We start from the raw sequence: 16,548 nt of genomic DNA, 5'->3' as shown, positions 1-16,548 counted from the left end.
TTGTGTCGTTGTGTCGGGTATATTATTTCGACATCTAAATGACACAGCTACTACAAAATGGATGGCCATTTGTGTGATTTTAATATGATACATGAAACTGAGTAGGAAATTCGATAATGTCAATACTAAATTTCCAATGGAAAACAGACGGCTGTGTTGATGACGACACAGTGAGTGGGGTCAGCTAAATCCCTCTATGGGAAATATTATCTGATATAACGAGGAAATAAACATTAAAACAAGTTCAGAAAAACATTATAGTTGTCATTATGAGTACTAAATTTAATGTGTCGGTAGTAACTAGTCTACCTTCCTATTAATGCTTGAAATTATCAGCTGAGATGACGTGAGATTTTTGTTATGCTTGCCTGGTCTTGAGACATTTACTGGAGTCCAGTAGAACCACAACAGCCTAACCGGCGGATCCCACCCCTATTTATAGGTTTTGGGAACACACTCGGGAAATTCATGACAAAGTTTTCACGAATATGAATAAATATGGAAGAATTCGGAAAGATTAACCTGAGCGCCTCCTAGTGGAATGCCGAGCGCCCAATACACAAAGTGGTAAAAATGTCGCCCGATTTCAAACGACAAAAATAGCAATTATATACACACACACACACACACACACACACACACACACACACACACATATATATATATATATATATATATATATATATATATATATATATATATACACACAAAGATTTAACATTGATGATGAACTGTTTCATCACACTGGTGACGAAAAATTATGAATTTACATGAGTATTACCTTAATCCTGGAGAAAAATGGATACAATTGCATATTTCTCTCTCAAAATACAAGGTAAGCGATAACATATTACAATCCTATCGCGTACATATTGGGCTTCAAAAATCTTTACCCAGATGATGAATATTTAAACAAATCATTTTGATATATATACATATATATATGGCCCTCTTAATAAGAGGGCTGGTTAATTGGATTTGGCTGGCGTTATCTAGAGGATGACCTCCCTCGATTTTATAGCCCGGCGGGAGTGAACGAGGAATGGAATTTCAACAGAGAACTGAGCGAGAATACTGGGAAGAAATAAAGCAATAATAGCCCTCTTTGATAAGAAAATAATAAACTTAATAATAACAAATTAATAACGGCAATTCAAATTCAAGTTAGATTAGTCATACGGATAGCGTTCTTTTGCATATGAGGGCCCAGCAACGTGGAATGAATTGCCCACTGAACTTAGACACAAAGACACAGTGATCATATTCAAGAGTGCTCTCAAAACTCACTTATTTCGACTGCAAGAACAAACTTAAGGACCTAATAATGTTTCCTACCTTAAATATTCTCAGCATGTTTTTTTCTATGTTTTCTAATTTCATGGTGTTTGTGTTTGTAATCGTATCATTATATATGTATTTTATCTTACATGTGTTGTCTAATGTTGTAAAGCGCTTAGAGCTTCTAAAGATTAGGCGCTATACAAAGTCCTCATTATTATTATTATATTCTTATTATGTCAATAGAATTTAATTTGGATTTATTTCATCGTCATAACGAGAGGTGAAAAGAGCGAAATGCCCACGATTGATTAGCATCACCTCTCTTGACCGTATATCAACGTATCCTAGTTCATCCTTCCCAAGCTCTATGCTTTGTCTCTTCATGGACTTCCTCGTCCTTCTATTCTGACCTCGTCCTTCTTTTCGTCGGACTTCTGTCTTCAGACTGTCCCGTCTCTATATTCCAGAAAGCTGTTCATTGTTGCTGTTCTATTTCAGAACTTGTGCGTCCTAGCACTAAAACCCGTCTTTCTTTTCACAAGACGGCCACCTGGTCCCTTTCTTGTTTAACGAGGAAAGCACTATTCTCTTTAGGTTTTCCACGGAATTGACTACGTTTCCTATTCCAGGAAATTTTTAGACTAAAGAATTTAGACTAAGGTCGTCACTTTAAAGTCTGATTGCTCTAAAGTGTACGCCTTAACTTATTCTGCCTAATCGTAGGCAGCGGTCCCTAATTTTTCCCAAAGAAATAATTCCTTTCATCAGGTCTAGGCAGCTCAGAATCTGTGAAAGACTGTGCGTAACAATTTTCCTTTGAAAAAATGATTAGTGGACATAGGTTCCTACCAAGCGGTTAGGGTTGGTAGCTCAAATGTTTACTTTCTAAGGACCGTGTTAAGATACCCCAGTCAATTTCAGTGCGTTGGAATGCTACCCCTTTGAAGTTAACACTAACATGGGGGAGATGAACGAAGAAAAGTCGAAGTGAACCTTTACAAAGACTGTTCTGCCTTAAATGCGATAAAATTTTAATGCTAAATGCATTCAACTTTAAAGTTCATTGCATTTCAAAATTCGACACTTCACACACACACACACACACACACACACAGATGAAGCTGAAAATATGTCACAAGATTCTGTTCAAAACGCTTGTGAATATTAATTCCAGTTTCAGACTGCTTACTATACTAATATTACCGTAGCGGTTCAGCTATGACTGACCCCACCCCCCACCCCCGCAAAAAAATCCTGCGGGCGCCCATGACTGCTGATGCGCTCGAGTGACAGCGGTATGCAGGTTAAAACCACTGCTTGGTTAAGAAACACCTGGCCGCGGAAGACAGATGACCGCTGATTGTATTACATTTATACAGGAAATGTGTCGGGGGAATTAGAGTTGCCGTTGTGATCAGATGACCACTGAACTCAGGTGACCGTTATGCTATATTTGAGTGCAATTTAAAATTTCTTACCCAAGTCGTTTTTTTAAAAACAATTTCCTACACAATTCGTTATTTTTTCTATTTTGCATTTGATGCGTCGCGAAGCTAACACGACAAACCTAATCTGGTTGTCTCGCAGAAAGGTTAAGAGTCACTGCTTTAAATTTAACTGTGTACGATGTATACCTTCTGAATATAGCGTAATACACGTTAGAATTCAAAGTTAAGGTCAACATCAATCTAATAAATGAATATTATTATTAATTTTTTCGATGTTGCCATGACCAATAAATCTGTCTCAAAACAAATCGCTTTTGGTACAAAATATATCGGTGTACATGTTGCAGTGAAAAGATGTCTTCGAAACACACGTTGCGATTTTATTTCCTGTCTTATTTCCCTGTCTTCAATTTTGTGAAAATATTTAACATTTGATTTATATTCTTGTTAGTTAAATACTGCTCCCTAACTAGCTCCAATCGACATTAATTTAATTAAAATAGTTTTTCCACAGGAATCGTCTGTGATTGAACTTTACATGTCCTGCTTTTATCCGCTATGTTTTGTTACCCAATCGGTATACAGCAAGCTTGTCTGGACATACAATTAACGCGTTGACTCAAAAAGGGCCGTGGAGAGCGATCACTGGTCCTGGAGTAAGAAATATCCGGGCCTCTCGTTGTTCTTGTTAAAACAAATTTTTTCTTTTATAGACTTAAAAAGTGTTGCTCGGCCCCGGCCACCCTACGGGTCCTGGCCCCGGGGATATATCCCCGGTTGCCCCTCCCCCTCTTGTCGGCCCTGAACTCACATATAAATACTTTGTTTAACTATGTTTCACTTTGAAGTATGTCGGAAACGAGAGTTATGTGATTGACGTTCATACAGTACATTCACCCCATATATGTTCGCTGTATCAATCTGCGCATGAAATGTGTTAACTTCTGTAGAAACCTCGTCACGTTAGTACAGTCACCAATTTAACAAAATACACAGTTAGAAGCATCGTTTGTGGGAGCTAATTATCGAATAAGCCACTGACTTTAATGATTGCATAATTTCAGAAGCGTTTTTTGTTTTAATTTTGTTTATTTTTTAAAAATTTTTTATCGTTGCGGTAATGCAGTCGTTAATGTCATTGATATAGAATTTAATAAAACTTCATGCAAGTCCATGGATTTTGCCTTAAAGCTATATTATAAAACGGAAATTTACCTTTTATGAGATATATGGAAACATTTAGTTCGATAATTGGAAACATTTTGTATTTTGAACTGTGGCTTCGCCACTCGTGACAATACAATGTTTCTACTTCGTTTGTAAAATATGGCCTTATATTACTCCAACAATTCAGATATCCTCTTTAGATATTTCTAATACAAATAATGCCGACTTGATTCAGACTCCTTTTTTGTTATAGTCAAGGGTATATACATACAGACGATATTGTATGCTGATAACTGATCTTGTAGCAACGAAAGTCAATGCGCGGACACTGCGACACAGAAGAATTCCTCGTGCACGGGGCCATTGTAAAGTCAGTGCCCCAAGCTGATGAGACCCACGTGTCTGCGATAGTCCTATTCAACCCGTGTGGCCAATGATACATTTTCAGCTTGCTCTGGGGGCTCTTTTGATACAAATCGAACGGGTATATCAGCGTCAATATAGGGTCAAGGCTAACTTTTATATATATATATATATATATATATATATATATATATATATATATATATATATATATATATATATATATATAAGAAAATCTAGTAACATTAAATATCGAGAAAATTTGTAATCTTTCACAAGCCCCATCTGTCCCTCTGGTATTGTCGCGTGCCGGTAATAAATACTTTCTCTCCACTTGGGGTGAATTTCAATAGGCTGAAATCGACCTTTTGTTGGGTCCCACATTATCGTTCTCAGTGTTAGATGTTTACAATGACACAAGTTGACCCGAGTCATTCAATCATCATAGCTGAATTAATAAATTATTCGAGTAGAGGTGACTAGTTTTTGACCCAGCGATCTGTATCGATCTAGGCTATTCACACGTAGGGGGTATAGTCGGGAAATGTTCGCGAGACCGGAACTTCAACTTTCATGATATATCGTTACCCTACAGAGGGAATTGACCCCCTGAAGTGTTCCGTGTGGGTACCCCCCAGGGACAGGTCTAGATCCCATGTGGTCATACTGGGAAGACTGAACCTACACTATCGTTGCATTTTACGTCGGTCAAGTGCCAAACGAAATTCTCTTGAAGCAGTGTGTGTATTTCCTTTGAACATATCTATATAAAACGGTTAATGAGTTTTGAAACTCAATGCATTGTCTGTCGTTTGCATGACAAAACCTTTCTACTGCGAACATAAAACTTCCGGTGGGTGAATGACCTTGATCGTTGCATGACGATACTTTGTTGTGGTGCGTTAGAAATTGAGCTTAAGCGCTGCCTTTTAAAGCAACGACGAGACTGTGTAAAAAAAGAATAAAAAAAAAAAAAAAATAGTCACCATTCGTTATTGCATGTGTATGCCATTAAGTTACAAGGTTTGAGTTAAAGAACCCTGAAGAGTATGCTGATAAACATCCATCTTACAAGTACTTTAGTAAATATCTTCTAATTTGACGATTGATCACCAATGTACACCCTATTCTAAGAACACCCCTCCCATTAATTATGTGTTTGTGCATAAAACATGAAATGACGGGATATGATTGCACGGGAATACCTTCCCTCTCATCAATGCATGCACAACATGTAATGAATTCACAATATGTAATGATACACAATATTTAATGAATACAGTGTTCTGCTGAATGCCGAGCTTGATCGTATCGCATATATTTTTGATGATTTTTTTTATAAAAAATAACCACTGTTTATATTCAATGAATTTTTTTAGTAGAAAGTGGAATTGAAAAAAAAATATTTTTCTCTTCTTATCATTCAATACTATTACTTTCACAATTATCTTTTTATCGCTAAGTATTACATCTATGTGAGTCCAGCGTATGACTAATAAAAAAATAAGGAATCAAAATAGATTTTAGTAATGTTTTATGATTGTTTATGCCGGTGCTCCATACTTAATTCGTTTGGGCGTCTAACCGTAAACCTCGTCCAGATTGTAACCTGTTTTCATATCCTTTTCACATTTAGGTTGCTATGTGTATACCGATTGGAAAGTAATTGTGTCTCACGCATAATCTGACCTATTTTGATGGATTATTCCATATGACGCTAACAATTTTTTCCAGGTCTTAATCGTGATAGCATTTCACCTATTATCACCATAGTTAGGGAGAGAATTTCTCTTGGGGGAAAAAACGAACTAATTGGGATATGCTGTCCAGATTTCATTCAACAACACTATAAAAAAAATGGCACAGGGTTTATTCAGTTTAAAGGGGGTGTTAAGGAGAGGTAATACTTTCCACCCCTGGGTAGAAGTAAAGCACTGGTCCACACACCGCACAAACTCTCACGGCTGACTCCTAGTATCTGCTTGTACTTGTCGGCGGCCACATCAATGTAAACACTGTCATGTGACGCGCTAAACTTGATTGAGTTAGGGTAGGTGAGGGTGGGTTTGTTTACATGCTGACCTGAGAAAGTCTAAGAGCACAAATTCTCAAGAGCAGAATAGGCGGAAGAGGAAGATGCTTTCCAAAAGGGCTTAGCGGAAGAGGACGCACAGAGAATTCCAATCCAGCTATCTTGTGGGTTACTTCGAGAAAGAGAGGAAAGCTAAATATTTTATTTTTTAAAAAAAAGGAGGAATGGAACCCTTAAGGCGGTTTTATGTCATATTTGACATCTTCTCGATTACTGCAGCTAAACCGGTGACAAATTGTATTTGTTCCCCCTTTCCTTTATACTCCCCTAGCAAGGCGGAGTGCGGTGTTGCTCCGTGGTCTCCAAGTAACCTGCCCAAGCTTGTGCCCTAGAGCTGTCACTCCAGCCTCACTTCACAACGTCGACTCAGCACGTGAGTAAACAGTTACCGGTTATTAGCCCTAATTCGATCGGCAAAGAGAATGGGCACAAGGGATTGCCTCTAACAGTGGGAGAGACCCCCGCGTATCAAAGGACAGCTACTGCCCGCCATAAAGATGGGAAGCCCCCATACATAAGTGTTTTCCCGCCAGTCCAACTACTTCAATGGGTGCTTGGAGCTTAGGGTCTATACTCAACAGGCTGACTGCAGAGTTATCACACCAGGCAAAACAAAGTTAAGGAGACAGTAGAATAAAAGAAGAATAGAATAACTGGACCGTCAGAACCATGACAGCCTGCTTATTCTAAGATTTCCATCATATCAACGATACTCGAAAAACTGCTGCAATCAATGCAGAAATGAATACATGTTCACATTGCAAGCCTCCAAGAAACACGGCTAGCATCGACTGGATGACTTGGAGAGAAAGATTACATCTTATTCTGGCAAGAAGAAAAAACACCCAGAAGAAATAAGAGAATACAGAGTAGGCTTCTCAGTCACATCATCCTAGGAATAATCGAATTTTCCATAAACGTGTCAGAGAGTGGCGTGATGCTATGTCTATTAGGTTTCGAGAGTTCCGTAAACCTTGTGAGCGTGTACAGTAGCACACACCCTACTCGTCATCCAAAACAAAAGACCAGTTTTTTTTACGACGAACTCGAGGTCACTATAAATGGAACCCAGAAATATGTAAACCTTTACCTGTAAAGGGACTTAAACGCAAGTGTGTGGCTTGGATTTATAAAGTAACTTTAACATTTGTTCGGTCATATCGCCACGATGTCTACAATGTACCATTTGATAGTTATGTTTATCACTGGGGCATCATGCCGCAGACACGTAGCATCATGTCCCACCCAGTCACATTATCCTGACACCAGGTCAACCAGTCCTAACACTAACCTCTTAATGCTGAGCATCAAGCGAGGCAGCTGCAAGTACCAGTTTTATAAGCTTTTGGTAAGACTCGGCCGGGATTCGAACTCATGACCTTCCGCATTTGAAGCGGACGCTCTAACCTCTAAGCCACAGGAGAGGTTGACCTTAACGCAAGAATAGGTGCTGATCATAACTCATGTCCCACCTTTCTTGGACTTCATGGCACTAGACAAAATAAGCACAAATGGACAGAGACTATTTGAACTTTGCTTCTACCACGGCTTCGGGTAAACAATCCAGTACTTCCACATCAATCAGCAACCCAATGTGTCATTGACATGTTCCAGATAACGTGTCTGGTTTCCATTCGTTTACCTTTCCTTCCTGTCCGCCAATCTTCGGGTCCGATGCTTTTGTACGGGCGGTAGTAGTATTGTTCCCTTCCAATGTGTTTAGACTTCCATTTATACTCAAATTTGGTATGCACTGGGTTTGAGCCCCGGGTCGGGCCAGAAATTTCCTCCTATAGAAAAGAGTTTGAAATGGCCGGTGTAATATTTTCAAAAAGAATGGGATCTCGGAGGCATGACGGACAAATTGAGATCGCTGTATCTTTTGAATGCGTAATATAGATGCGCAAATGAGGCGCAGAAGATGTACGAAATTGTCCGAAACAAACGCAGGGCACATTGAAAAGTTGGTAAATTGGCAATGACTTTAGAAATAGAACGAATTAAACTTGGGTTGTTACTTGAGGCAAAGAAAACTAAAAGAAACTAGAATGTTGTGCATGAAAGAGTATATACGTAAAGGAGACTTGATAACTCACACTTTGTGTCTGATGCGAGTGAAGTTTTAGACGTGGATAGTGACGAAGATGTTTCAGAGCAGGCTAATTAAACAGATGCTTCGGGGCCATGAATATTAGCATCCGAACTCACTTCTCTTCAGTGGATATACGAAAAGTATTACACGGACGTAGCAGATAAGAGAGGAAAGCATCTTAAACAATTGTATGAAACTACCATATAATGTGGAGAAAGAAATACAAAAGTGGTGACGGGTCACACTTGAAATGTAGCAGTGTTTTTGTCGATTATATAATCCCTTGTACGTATATAAGTAGGAACCTCCATGGGATTGGAACGCAACAAATGCAAATCATCCTGTTTTGGAAAATACGAACCCTGTGGCAGAACATACCATTACGAGTACCGTAGAACACACACTCAGATACTACGTGAAGGCCAAGGGCACGACCTTGCCTGCAATGTTGTATCGGAGTCAAAACACCAGCTTTGTCAGCTTTGTGGATCTATTCGTGATTACTAAGAACTGCGCAGACAAAAATCAAAACCAGAAACGTTTGTGGCTGACTAATCACAAATACAAGCAGATATCAAAATAAAAGAAACATATGAAATAATCAGCAGGACTAACGCAATCGCAGTTTCTGATCCTGACAAATATCAAGAAAGAAAAAAATGTAATGGAAAATTTCCCAATTAGAAAGACGTCCCTCCCTTTAGTATAACTATGCCTACAGTGCCAAAGCTAAGACAGATCGCACAGCAGCATGGTATGCACATACCAAGTCGTGTTCGAAGAGCAGACATATTTGAATTTTTGGGATCCGTCTTTGCACTGAAATTGCAACTATCACCGCCACCGGTTATCACCGCCACTGCAGCAGCAGGAAATAACAAATCAACTGTAAAACATTTAAGACAATTTGTGTGCAAGCACAATATTCGAATACCCAGAGACACAAGAAAAGTCGACATCCTTGTGATAGTCGACACAACCGTCTTCGTGCTGAGGATAAACAAAAACGTCGTCTCGCCTCTAATATCGCTAATAAAGCGGCTGAGTATGTTCGTGCAAAACAACAAAAACCTCAAGTGCACGAATTCAAATTTCAGAAACGTAGTGACGAGTCGTAAAATCAAGTGAAAATGCAATTATCTCACCCACCTACACACCAGGCAAAGACACTCGACAATTGGTGACAAATCCGATTCCTGGAATCGTAGCGGTGTTACAAAACTTCGGGTCGCGCTGGAGTCAAAGCAGACATTATACTCAGCGCTCATCTGGTTATGCCGCTTTGTCAAGACAAAGATGTATTCAGAACTACTACTCCGTGGATTATAAGTGGTGTCCGCGTAATCCTAAACGGCGAAAACATTAGCGCCTTGAGCAATAAATTGGCAGAGACATTGACAAATTCTCAAAACAAATTCTCAAAACGCTGCAGAAATACATAAGGCAGGATCAGGATGAACTCTCAAACGATAGGGCCAGGTCGAGGTCCATCTCCCGCTTTGTGGATCCAATTGCATAGCAAAATCAAACTGGGTCTCGCCAGGATAAGTGATCAATGTGAAAAACTTTGACAATCGTTGTTTTGAATCGCCGATTTTGTCGGCGCAACACCCGGATAGTGATAATCAAGACATGCCTAGAGAATACCGGCAACACTTGGGTAAAATCAACTTTGGTGATATTGAGTTTCCTGTCCAAGTGACCAAAGCCACACTAAAGAAACGTGGAACAGATATATCGCTGTTAATGTGTTCTCTTGTGATAAAAGCTTTTATCCTTTGACACTATAGCCCTATGGACAGAACTGCCGAAACCAAATTAATTTGTTGTTGAAATGAAAGAATCAGAATCGGTACCGCACTACATATGGGCAAAACATCTGGCATGCTGCCTAATCGACACAGTAATCACACGCATGAAAATATCCGTGCAGACGTTGCATACATTTGTTTAACACTCAATAACTTCTCAAAAGTTACGACTTTTACTCAGCCGGCATCAGTGAAAATCCACAGTTTACAATCATGCCCGAGCATGGTTAAAACACTACCAACCTTACTGAGATGCAGCGAAAGATAAAAGTCCCGTGAATCATCTACGCGGATTTTGAATGCCTGAATGTTTCAGTGGCAGGCGCAAATTCATCCAGTCAGTCCTGCTGACAAAGCGTGTGATATTGATTAGACAGTATAAGTCTCAAAAAAATTCCATGCGCAATGTAACTCAATCAAATCAAACAACTTGTGGTGCTTCAAAACCTACGTTAGTACGAGGGACACTTCATCATACAAGCAATAGCTACGACAAACGACTCGCTGATTAGCGTGATCCCCAACATGGAAAAACACTTAACGTTTCGGTTTGGACAAATACAGTTCATCAATTCGATCCAGTTTATGAATTCGTCCCTGCGTAAGCTGGCGATCAATCTATCGGCGGAGGACGTCAGAATCACTAGTCGATACTGTCCCTCCACACAGTACGAACATCATCACGAGCAAAGGCGTGTATCTATACGAGTAACTAAACGACTGGAGCAAATTTGCCGAAACTAAGCTGTCACCAATGGAAACGTGTCGTTTTTCATCATTAAACGCGAACGTATTTCAGCAGATGACTGCGAACATGCAAATAATGTTCGGTCTGAGTGAAAATTCCTCGGCGAATATCTTGATATGTACTCATGATACCGCCATTAACGTGTACAAGCATGATTCCGTCCATCATTTTTTTTTTGTCACCAGGTATGGCTGGTATGCGTTGTTGTCTGAGACCAAAAACAAACTGGAATTGTTCACGGACATTGACCATCATCTGTGTATCGACCTATCACTGTATGGTGCAATATCCATGTCCAGTGACAGATACGCTCGTGCCTATAACCCAACGTGTCGGGTAAAACCACGCTGACCTCATCATTTACATCATGTATGTCGATGCCAATAATGTGTACGAATGGAACAAGTTTCAACCGTTGCCAGTGGGTAGACTTTAGCGGATCAATCCCGCGTATATCTAAAGGCGTGCACGATCACAGCAGTCACGGTGATCACTGATAATTTTTTGAAGTTGAATTGGAATATTCCCATCAATTAGTCAAGACCTACGATGGGAAACCGCTGGCCCCAGAAGCGCTGCTGATGCCCACTTTGTGGTTGTCCCCGTATCAGTGCTCGATCGTTGAGTCCGGCCGCAAATTCACTGAATACACCAAACTCGTCCAGAGTCTCAGGACCAAACACTATGTACTGCACGTGAGAAATCTGCTGTTATACTTCCATCCGGTGTTCGTGAGAACAAAATTCATCGAGTGCTCATATTTTGCGAGCAAGCAAGGATGGCGCCGTACATTCACATGAATAGTAATCTAAGTACAAAGGTCACCGATGACATTGAGAAGGACTTTTTCTAGCTCGTGAACAATGCTGTGTTTCGAAATACCATCTGCGCAAACGAATACTCGTCAAAATCGTCCGTGAAGATAGCAAGCAGGACAGACTTCGAAGGCTTATACAAATCCGGCATATGAGTCCAGAAAAATCTTTGATGGTGGAGTTATTGCCGTTTACTGTGAAAAATCAAAACTCAAACTGACGAAACCAATCTATGTGGGAACATCCGTGCTGGACGTGTCAAAACTGCTCATGTATGAGTTTTACTACGACAAGATCAAACTGTTTTACAAGGATCGGGTCAAGATGCTGTCCACCGACACTGATTCGTTGCTGATGTACATCACTACCGAAGATGTGTACTCAGACGTAGGTCAATTAATATTTTCCAACAACTTTGATACCAACTAGTGTCGGAAAGAAGAGCCCTTGTTTAGTAACGCCAACAAAAGGTAAACAAACTGAAGAGTATTTGGGACTGCGGTCCAAAATGCACTTGATTGTGATCGGGTCCAAAAACATTAAAAAGGTCCATGGTGCTTCAAGGTTGATTGCGCAGAAAGATGGCAAGTACGCACAGTACCTGGAATGCCATCGATACTGGTGTGTGTTTGCACTCAAGGCATATATGATCCGATCGAAGAACATTCGCAAATGTAGATACCGTTGAAACAAAGCGAGTTTGTCCCCACTGGATACCAAGCGATCGATACTCCCCAGTTGTATCTTGGTCATCGAGTTATTGCGATTGATTGATGTTGCTGCGCTTGCGCACTGAGGACATCCGTTAATGACGTGTCAACACAAATCCTGGCGGTATTTCTGTATTTGCTGAAACGATTTGCCATTCCTTTCGCACAAATGCACGGCTTGGATTTATTGCTTCACTCGGTAACGGTCCTAAACAGTAAGAGGTTACTTATCTTGGAGTATCATTTCGTTCGGCAATGGAGAACACTTCGACCATACTGGGTCAGTAACCCGACGTTGAGGCACGCCTTCCAGCTATGTAGCCACACACCAACAGCGAACAAATTTAGCTCCGAACGATTGTAACAGTGCTGTCTGTGACATTTTTTTCTGATTGGAGGCGGAGATTCTTGTGACTTTTGTACATCGCATTGGCTAGTTTAGATCCCGTCATGCATATTATATTGTCGATCACGGACAGGATCGTGTGGAAGAAAAACATATCAGCTAGATAAGCCACGTTAGGTATCTGCACTTTCAACCAACTGTGCAAAATCTTTCTTGGTGTGGGCAAGTAAATTTGCCACGGCGCTTGTTTGGCCAACCGTGCTCGAGCATGAATGAGCTTGACTGCACTGGATAAATGTTCCACAGCGGCTTCGCCTCTCCAGTACCGACGCGGACTGCATTTTAGATAATGTGTGGCTCTTTGTCCCCATTGTTTATACTGGTTTATTTTGTCTGCCTTCAAGTGAACTCTGTTTTCCGCCACCCAATGCAATCTTGGCTTTAATGCCTCCTTTGACGATCCATCGTGCGATTCGTTCTCCAAATGTTGGATTAATCGCATTCAGGTCATGGATGAGATCTATGTCTGCGCATTGTGGTCAACGGATATTGGATGCTTAGCATGCGAGGTCATGTCAGTAAGAAACAGCATCCACGCGATTGATCGGTTCTACTTATGGCTTTGGTTAGTTGTGAGACTCGAGTCGTAAATTCACAAGCGTACCAAGTTCACAGTAAATATATCCTGGAAGATGTTTTCGCCCAGATATTTACCCCGCGGTGTCCAGGGTAACTTTGTTAACCGCGATATAACTGTCACCAGTGAACGTTATTTAAAATAGACCCTGCCCATGCACAGTTTTTTCACATGGATCTTTAAATTTTGATGAACGTAAACTACTTTGCTGCACCTCGAACACAAGTTCCCGTAACCACTGCTCGTTCATTACTTGTTTGAACTGTAGTTGGATTTCTGATATGTATTTTGACATGCAATATGAAGACCTGATAGTATTATAACGACATGCAGTTATTCAATGGCATCGCGTAAAAGAAACGTCGCAGATGTTTTTGAACGTAAAAGGAGCAGCAAAGACTGGACATCGATTTCTCCGCGTAAGCATCTCCCGAACCGACTAAGTATGGAGATGGAACCGTATATCTTGAGTTCGGGCACTAATCATTGGCCCTGTTTTATCCGATACAATTAAACTGCAGTTGAATATGGTTTGACGATGGTTAACCTGAGATCGGTTGTACGTGATAGCACTGTCGGTCGATGATCAACCGTGTTATAATGAGCTCAAAGATGTTCATTGGAGCTGCGTAACAAAAGATCGTTAAGAAGCGGCAACAATGTTGTCATCTGTTTCTTTTCCACCTTTAACGAAGCCCGTGCCATTGATGTTTCGGATACCACAGAAACAGTCTGGTGGAATACGACGATACGATGCTGACGAATCAAGTGAATCCCGCACAAATGTTTTGACAAGCCGGCACATGAACACAGACGTTATTTAATTGACTCGTTAATACGCCCATCTGCAAAATGTGACCCGTGACAATTGTAACATGATAATATTTCGTGGCATTCAGACGCATAGTCTTGGGAACAATTATTGGACGTTGCGTGCTGCCAACCTCACGTGTAATGAATTTCGGGACACGTTTGCGTAAATTACTGCGAACCCGTATAGTTTGTTTTCACGATTGATTTGACTAGTGGGCGACGCAAGTATCCTGTAGGTTGGGACAAGGATGCATCATTTTGACAAACAATCACATAAAAAAATAAAAAATATCCGATAGCGATTTCATAGAATCGTACGAAAGACGACGCTCTGAAGCCGCTCATAAACACCAGGAATTAATTAACAAAGTACTCGAAGGCCACAAAAGGTGACAGACTGAGAAGGAACTCACAGCGGGGTTTGAATAAACATATGCGCCGCTGAATAAACCCACCAACAAAATGGTGGAACGCGGAGAGGATATTAAAAAGGTCTCAAAGGCCACCACGGATAAGTGGCGGAGCTCTCGGAAATAGAAGAAGCACCGAGTCCAGTTCACAAGATAGCTAAACGCATCAAGGTTATTAAAACAGCGACACAGCAACTGCAAAGGTGAAACATTGATGATACAACTGTACGTTAGAGATGGGCCTCATATTTAATAATTATAATAATGACAGTTGTATGTGGGCGTGTAAAACACATTTGTCAAGACAGCGCAAAAAAACCCGTACACATGACCTATTACAGAACTGGTTTCGGTGATATTGTTCGTGGATTATTTGCGAGTGCACCAAAGGCACGTACAGCTCTCACATCGCGCGCTGCACAAGTCGCTAAGCAAGTGGCCACGCGAGTCGTGGATAGTATTAAAAGTGCCGCTATGGAAGACTTTTGTATGCTGTATCCGATTAATAATTTACAATGAAACATCTGGAGTTGTTCATACAGTCCTGTGTCAGCATGTATTTTCATGTACGTGTCGGTAACGCCGGTGGTGGTTATCAATGCTATACAGTGATACCTTTCCACAAGACACTGTTTTTGGAGGGTGCTGGTGGCCGAATTAGTAATCGATGCATCTGTAGGAAATTCTTGAGAGAGCCTGTTACTTATTTGAATAATAATGTCCTCTCACGAAGAAAATGAAGTTTCCCTTACTCAAAGTCAACTTGGACAAACAAAACACTCACTCAACACAAATGTGTGGTCACATTAAAACTTTTCTCCAGCAAATAAAAAACCTGGAAATGTCCACGTGTGATTGACTTTAACACAGTTCGCACAGTTCAATGCGGCCAAACACAAAACTGCTTCAGTACCATTAAATTTATCCAAGTTGGAGGTGACCGTTCCGGTGGCTTATGTGGTTACAGAGTCCGTCTCGGATTATGTAGGTTGCGGGTTCGAACCCCAGCCAAGTCATACCAAAGATTCACCAAAGAATTATAAAATGGTACTAACAGCTGCCTCGCTAGTCGCTCAGCATTAAGCGTTTAGTGTTACGACTGGTGGGTTGAGTAGACAGGTAATGTTGATAAATAATTAGCGGCATCTTGGATTTTTATAACCTATATCGCGCATAGACAAATCTGGGCATGTTGTAGATTTTTCACGTACACAGTATCAAAGTCGTTAGTTGCGGGAGATGAAATTCAGTTTGAAGCACTCAACGTTTGTCCTGACGGGTACTTAACCTTCTTTGGCGTATGTGTTGAAGATTAAATTTGTATTATTAGATTTACATAATGGAATCTGACTGCGGTGACGATGAAGCGGAATTAAACGCCGGGGTGTTGGACCAACTGACAGTGGAGCTAACATTGATAAAAATTTCGTTCCACTTGTCAAAGAATGTAAGCTTCAGAGTGGTGTTACCAAACCCTAATGTGAATAGTCTTAAAATTTTGTTAAGGGCCAATTATAAATTACTATTTGAAACCACCCTGATATACAACTACCAACTCGAGACTACCTTCGAATTGTCGCACGTGCACATAAAAATGCAGAATCGTTGACTGCAGGACAAGGTGTAAGAATACTACGGGGTTGTTTCTTCCATGGTGAAGTTGCATTTACCAATGTATCCACCCGGTCACGTTCACCAGCAAATATTTTAAACCAACATTGTCTCAACTGAGAAAAGAAAGTTCTCGACTGTTATTCCACAAAGATGCATTTGTTCGGGTAACAGTTTTTTGGGCAAAGGCGATCATTTGATTTC

This window comes from Sinohyriopsis cumingii, chromosome 7 (assembly GCF_028554795.1).
Source record: "Sinohyriopsis cumingii isolate HCF-2022 chromosome 7, ASM2855479v2, whole genome shotgun sequence".
Lineage (NCBI taxonomy): Eukaryota > Metazoa > Mollusca > Bivalvia > Unionida > Unionidae > Sinohyriopsis > Sinohyriopsis cumingii.
This window is presented reverse-complemented; position numbering follows the sequence as displayed.